This window comes from Podarcis melisellensis (genome assembly GCF_964234715.1).
Source record: "Podarcis melisellensis genome assembly, chromosome: 13".
In the NCBI taxonomy this organism is placed as follows: Eukaryota; Metazoa; Chordata; class Lepidosauria; order Squamata; family Lacertidae; genus Podarcis; species Podarcis melisellensis.
This window is the reverse complement of record NC_138545.1, coordinates 20954581-20961998: the sequence shown is the minus strand read 5'-3', so window position 1 is coordinate 20961998 and position 7418 is coordinate 20954581.

The window sequence follows — 7418 nt, the reverse complement described above, 5'->3', positions numbered from 1 at the left end:
TGGAAAGCCTGCTTTAAATAAAACCCTGTAAGCAAGTGTAAAGTGATGCACATTGGAGCAAAAATATTCCTAACTTTGCAATTATGCTTATGTGGTTTGAATCAGCAGTGGCTGACCAAATAACTCAATTACAATGCCAACCCAGTATATGGCAGCTGTGGAAAAGGCTGATTTCTTTGTTAGGAATCATTAGGAAAGAGATTGAAAAGAAACCTGTCAACATCATAACACCTTGATACAAATCAGTAATATGACTGCATGGAAAATTACAACATTTGAGTTTTTGGTTTTGGTTTGGTTGGTTGGTGTTTTTGTTTTGTTTTTTGGGAAAAGAGGCAAGTAATAAGGGGGAGATGATAGAGGCCTATATAATTATGCAGAATGTGGAGAAAGTGGAAAGGGAAAGTTTTTCACCCTCTTGTGTAATACTACAACCCAGCCTGGATGATTCAGGACAGAAAAAAGGAAGTGTTTGTTCACACAGTGCATATTAAGCAGGCAATTCACAAGCAGCAGGTGTAGTGATGGTCACCAACTCATACAGCTTTAAAAGGCATTTAGACCAAGGGGGGGTGATCTTCCCAACTTCCACCCGTCAATCCCCTGATGTCTCCTGACACCAGGTGATTCAACTTCTAGTTGTGCCGGCAAAATAAGTATTTTGCCTTTGCAGCCTGACTTGAATTCAGAGTCCACTCCCAAATAGCCTGTTCTAGCTTTAATTTGACATCTACTGAATATAAAAGGTGCCCAGCTAGCAGTGGCACCAGAGGGAAGGGAAGGGAAAATTGAAAGGGGACTCGGAGTGGGCTCCATCCTTTTCTTTTTGGTCCCATGGGCTAACCTGCCTTTGTACCTGATGTAATATGATGCCAGGTGATGGGCAGACAGACAGGCACGTGGTTAGAGCCAAACTATCCTGCAAGCTACATGGGGAGGCCTGGTAGATCTAATTAGGCTTGTGGGATGGAGGTTTAACCACTGCTAGTTTAAACCAGAGTTTCCCAAACTGTTTTTGGACTACAGTTCCCATCATCCCTGACCACTAGTCCTGCTAGCTAGAGATGATGGGAGTTGTAGTCCAACAACAGCTGGAGACCCAAGTTTAGGAAACCCTGGTTTAAACCAACTCATGGGGTTTAATAAGGTTATCTCAGGCTAATAGCCACGATAGCTATGTACTATCTCCAGTATCTCCAGTACTATCTCCAATATCTGAATGCCAGTTCCTGGGAGAGCACTGTTGCACCCAGGTCTTTCGATGCAGACTTCCTGGCTGGCCCCTGTGACAACAGAAAGCTGGAGTAGATGGGCAACTGGCTGGATTCAGCAGGGCTCTTCTGATATCAAGATACCATACAGTTTAAAAGACCCAGTGTCGTGCTGTGTAGCATTTAGGGGGCTGGATTGGGGCCAGGGAGATCCAGGGTCTCTATTTGGGCCAGCCATCCTCTTTCAACCTAAACCATCTCGCAAGCTTGTTATTCTGAATATAAAATATGTGGCAGGGGAGGGGGAAGAGGAACTTAGTGTGCTAAAAATATAGCAAATATCAGAGCAGCTGAAAGCCTTGAGGGAATTTCATTTCTAAACCTTTTCCCCATAGCTAATTTGTTTTCCTTTCATAGTTTACTAAGGTTGGGGTTTTTTTTAAAAAAAGTCTAAATATATATTTTATCCAGTCTTCCACTCCTGTTTAGGAAAGGAAGAGAAAGGGTTGCTTAAGAGCAACTACTCTAATGCTTCTGAGCATGTGCAGAATGCCTACCAAAGGTATCATATTTCAGAGGGAGAAGAGTTGTTTTTTAAAAAGGCAAATTGCGTATTACGTAGTATAATGAATATCAACGAAAAGTCCAAATACTGGACACACACACACACACACACACACACACACAAAACTTGGCAAACTCCTGCTTTGACAGCTTTTCAAATTTTAAAAGTTCCGGCTGCTTGGCAACCTTAGTGGGGAGCTGCGGGTGAAGACCAACACAAGGCTGGATTCTGGCACTGTGGGATGGAAGATAGATAAGGAATATGGGTAGACCTGGCATAGCCACCTAGGTCAGCCCTGGGATTAAATAGGCAGCATCTAGTTTCTGGGCAAGGATAAAGGACCATTAACAGCTGGATGAAGTTGAGCACAGACAAAACATAGACAGGAGGTCGGTGGAGGGTGGCCGACTCAGCTCCCTGGCCTGGGGTACATATGGCACTACTGAAGTGGGGTCTGATTTTGGATGTCACAGCATGCATGCTCCCAGCCTGGATAAAAATAGGTTTGCTCCCCGGGGACACAGGCAGTTGCATAACGGGGGCTGCAGTTCCAGAAATAAACCCCCTCTATTGGGGCAGCGATGGAAGAGGAGGTGTGGATATGCGTGTTGCAGCTTTGCTGGGGTGACCTAGATTTCCCGTAGCTTAAGCCGAGAAGGACGTTAATGCAATTTTTTTGTTGCCGCTAAAATCTTTTGCTGCCAGCCACAATCCTTAGCTGTGCCGGATCGAGAAGGTGCCCCTGGCACCCAGGAGCCCTTCCGTCGCTTGCACCGGACTCACGGCTTTTTGTTTGTCAGAGTTTTAATAGCAGCCTCAGCGCAGAAGGCACTTTACACAGTCAGTCCTCATTCTCCGTCTCACAAGAGCCCCGTGAAAGTACGCCAACTGGTGTAGCCACATTTTACAGAGGGGGGAACTGAGGCCATTAACGAATTACCCAAAGCCAGGACTGGGCAAGGGTTTTAAACAGGGCAACCACTTCTGCAGCCATGATCCAAGGCATGTTTACTCTGAAGTAAACTAGTTCTAATTTTGCCCTCCTGCTGCTGCTGAGTTCCATAAAGGGCAACCTTGGGACACAGGAGAGAGGAGAAGCCGAGAGCCAGCACTAGTCTCCTAGACTGGTTGTAAGGATGGATGCAGAGGCAGGTGAAGAATGACTCAGAGCAGGCTCTGGCAGTGGCGAAGCGTGGAGGGTGCAGGGGGGTCCGGCCGCACCGGGCGCAACATCTGGGGGTTAGGGTTAGAGGGCGCAAATCCACGGATTAGGGGGTGCAAATTACTTGCCTTGCCCCGGGTGCTGACAACCCACACTACGCCACTGGGCTCTGGTGACCTCTTCACCCCAATGGGCTAACCATTAGAAGACGTGCAAGAAGTTTAGATTATGTGCGGCGTAGAGAAAGTGGCAAGAGAAAAGTTGTTAGGCGTTATAGGAATTCCAAGGTCTTATATATTTTTAATAAATGTTCATAAATGTACAAGGCAGACACATACATACATAAGTATATAAACCACATGTCTGAAATAGTACAGGATAACAATCCTAAAGCCATTTTGATTCTCCCAAATTGACCTCAAATATTTATCTGAAAGGAGGAAGCAAATGGGAAAAGCTTTCCAAATTTCTTTGGACTGTAGGGGCTTACACCTCCCTGTAAATACAGACTGGCAAGTATATGTTAAGCTGAGCACACTATCAGTCTCAAAGGAATGGCCAGGCTATCCAGAAAAGGCAATCAGATAAGGCATTATCAGGTATCCTGGTAGACAGGAGAGAAGCAACACACTCAAATTTCTGCTGGCGACCACTTCTTTCTGTGATGTATGTATGATGTTTTGGGGGGTGGTCTTGAGCTACAGGGTAGGTGGTGCTTGCACACCAATGTTCTGGGTTCCTCCTCCCTCCTGTGGGGGGGGGTGAGCACCCTGTTGCAACAGTTTAATAAAGATAAGCTTTACGAGCTGCTTTGCTTCTCAATATACTCTGGTTGGCCTCTGTTATTTTCTCCTACTGAAAGAAAACCTACATAAGGACTCTATACAGGCTCTTGGGTACCCCATAAGGGAAAAGGAGCAGTTTCTTTTCTTATAACATAGGTAAGGTAAATGACCCCTGGACTTTCAAGTCCAGTCAAAGGAGACTATGGGGTTGCGGTGCTCATCTCGCTTTCAGGTCGAGGAAGCCGGTGTTTGTCCACAGACAGCTTTTCTGGGTCATGTGGCCAGCATGACTAAACTGCTTCTGGCGCAACGGAACACCGTGACGGAAGCCAGAGCACACAGACATGCCATTTACCGCTGCAGCGGTACCTATTTATCTACTTGTACTGGTGTGCTTTTGAACTGCTAGGTTGGTAGGAGCTGGGACAGAGCGATGGGAGCTCACTCCGTCACAGGGATTCGAACCACCGACCTTCCGATTGGCAAGCCCAAGAGGCTCAGTGGTTTAGACCACAGCGCCACCCGCGTCCCTAGAAAAGTTGTTACCCTTCTCTCATAACACAAGAACTCATGGACATTCAATGAAGCTGAAAGTGGGAAGATGCAGGACAGAGAAGAGAAAGTACTACTTCACACAGCACATAGTTAAACTGGGGAACTCACTGCCACAGGAGGCAGCAATAGTCACCAACTTTGGATGGCTTTAAAAGGTTGGGCAAGCTCGCAGAGGACAAGGCTGTCAATGTCTACTAGCTTAGATGGCTAGGCTGTGCCTCCAGAGTTAGAGGCACTAGCGCTTCTGAATACTAGCTTGCTCCCAAGCCTCTTTAATGCTAGCTAGCCCCATAAATGTGATGCCCTGGTTGAATGAGGCTTATGCATATGTTGTGTACAGTTGGCAGCATTAAGAAAAAAAATTGTGTGGAGGGAAGCTAGTTTCAGCAACATACATTTTATGTGAATCATTTTGTGTGTTGCAGAAGTAAACAAACGGGAGCAGCAAGATGTGAAACCCACAAACCTCCTACCCTTGCATTTTCTTTTGAGATCCCACTAGGAAGTTCTCCAATATGCAGGGGGGGAAAACAAAAAATAAGATATGTGCTGAGACATTCTGAAGATACAGGACTTTTTTATTTTCTTTTTTACAATTACCAAATTAATTTGTAATGGTTCAAAACACATGCTAAAGCCAGCCCTGCAATTGATGGGAGGTAGAATTGTCAACCTAAGGCCCCATCTCTGTACTATCACTTTTAAAAAGTCGTAGATTTCCCTAAAGAATTGTGGAAGTTGTAGTTTGCAAAGGGTGTTGAGAGTTCTCAGGAGACCCTGTTCTCTTCAGAGCTCCAGATCTCAAGAGTGGTTTAACTTCCAATCCGTCTTCCCAGGGAACTCCGACAACTGTAGCTCTGTGAGGGGAACAACTTGTCAAGGGTTTTTAACAAGCTACAATTTCCAGGGTTATTTGGGCAAAGGCATGGCTGTTTAAAATGGTATGGTACTGCTTTAAATGTATTGTGCAGGAAAGGCCTAAAACTGGGAAGAAAAACTCACTTAACTCACTGACCTGTAGCCAGTTCCAGATGAACACAAACACACATGGCCTAACCTACTTCATGGGGTTGTTATGAGAATAAAAGCAGAAGAGAACTGCAGACATTGACCCTGCGCTCTCTGAAGAAAGTACATTTGCTTTTTTTAAAAAAAGTTAACTTATGCACCAATATTGGTTGTTGGTCTTTTTTTGGATCAGTTTGCAGGATGTGGGTACCATTTTAAGATGCTCCGCCTTTGCCAACAGCTGTATGTCAGGAAAACAAGCAACTGGTATACAAAGGAGACGCGGGTGGTGCTGTGGGTAAAACCTCAGCACCTAGGACTTGCTGATCGTCAGGTCGGCGGTTCGAATCCCCGCAGCGGGGTGCGCTCCCGTTGCTCGGTCCCAGCGCCTGCCAACCTAGCAGTTTGAAAGCACCCCCGGGTGCAAGTAGATAAATAGGGACCGCTTACTAGCGGGAAGGTAAACGGCGTTTCCATGTGCTGCGCTGGCTTGCCAGATGCAGCTTGTCACGCTGGCCACGTGACCCGGAAGTGTCTTCGGACAGCGCTGGCCCCCGGCCTCTTGAGCGAGATGGGCGCGCAACCCCAGAGTTGGACACGACTGGCCCGTACGGGCAGGGGTACCTTTACCTTTATACAAAGGAGAACAATGGCAGCCAGATCTCTAGCCTGGTTGCTTTCTACTTGCATGTAGGCAACCCAAGAGCCTTGGAGAGCATTAGAGGTAACATCCCTCCTGCACCTGTCATGCGAAACGGCACAGCCTTTCTGCTGCGTGTATAGCTCCAGCCTAAGGATGAATGCATCTGACACACGTCAAAGTCTGTAAAATGCTATATAAAGGCCAGAGTATTGCATATATTAACAGGAAGGAAGCAGAGGAAGCCAGACCCTTGAGCTGAAATGGAGGTGCATCTCTCCCTGGCTCTCATCTCTGCAGGGGGGGGGGAGGTAGTCTGGGACACCCATTTGGTAGCAGGGAGCAGTAGCTTGAGGGTAAGTTCAGGTGGGAAATGGGTTTGCAGCTGCCTGCAAGAAGGGAAGGGGGGTGCACAAAACAGCAGGCAGCCAGGGACCTGGCTGTTATCCCCCCCTTTTGCAGATGCCCCCAGTATCTAGGACTGCTGCTGAGGGAGATGCAGTCCTCTCCTCTTTTTCTTCTTCACCCGCTCTGACCTCCTTCTCTGACTCTGCAGCTGAATTCTTCCCCTCCCCTCCTCCCCCCCCTTTATGAATGAAACCAGGTTGCTGCAAGTGGCAGTTTTATGAATGCAGCTGGAGGCGCTGGGGATACGAGAAGAGGACAGAAGACCCAAGATCCAGCTCCCCCTGCAGTGCTGTGCGGAGGCTCCTTCTCTCTCCTTCCCACCCACCCCCTTCCCCATCCCAAAACCCACCGGTGGATGTCTAAGCAAGAGAGAAAAGGAGGGCACAGGAGCGCAAGGAGAGCCAGGCAAATAGCCAAGATTTGTGATACTGTGTGAATAGCCAGTTAGTACTGCATCACCACTTCCCTGCATTACTCTCCTGCAGCGCTGGGCGGGGGGGGGGGGAGAGGAGAGGAGAGGAGAGAGGAAAGCAATGCTGCTGCATTCACTGCAGTGGTCTCTTTTGCTCTGCTGCAGAGACTGTAAAAAAAAAAGGCAAATTCTCAAGCCTGTTCTCTTTTTAAACCCACTGTGAGGTGAAGAAGTAGATGATTACTTTTCTCTCTCTCTCTTTTTTTTTTGCAGAGGCTGAAGCTTGCCCTCTTTCTGCAACACGGACACGTGCAACTAGGCCACTCTCGGACAGCAGCTTGAGCACGCAAGGGTTAGCAACTGGATGGCCCTGGGGCCAAATCAGTCTCCTGAGAATGCACCATCTGCACTCTACTCTCCCCTGCCCCTCCTCCCAGTTGCCAACCAAGATAGCTATGGAGAGGCCACCTCTCCCAACAACTATCCTCCCTCTCCTGGGTCCCACAGCCTCCTTTCCAAGCCCCCCATGGCCTTTCCGTCTTCTAGGATCCCAGTCACACTAGCTCTTGTACACCCACATCCCATCCAGAAAATCTCCCAATATCCAAGGTCTCTTTTGGCACCAATCTTCTGGAATGATGAGCAGCAAAACATATACAGTACAGTGGTACC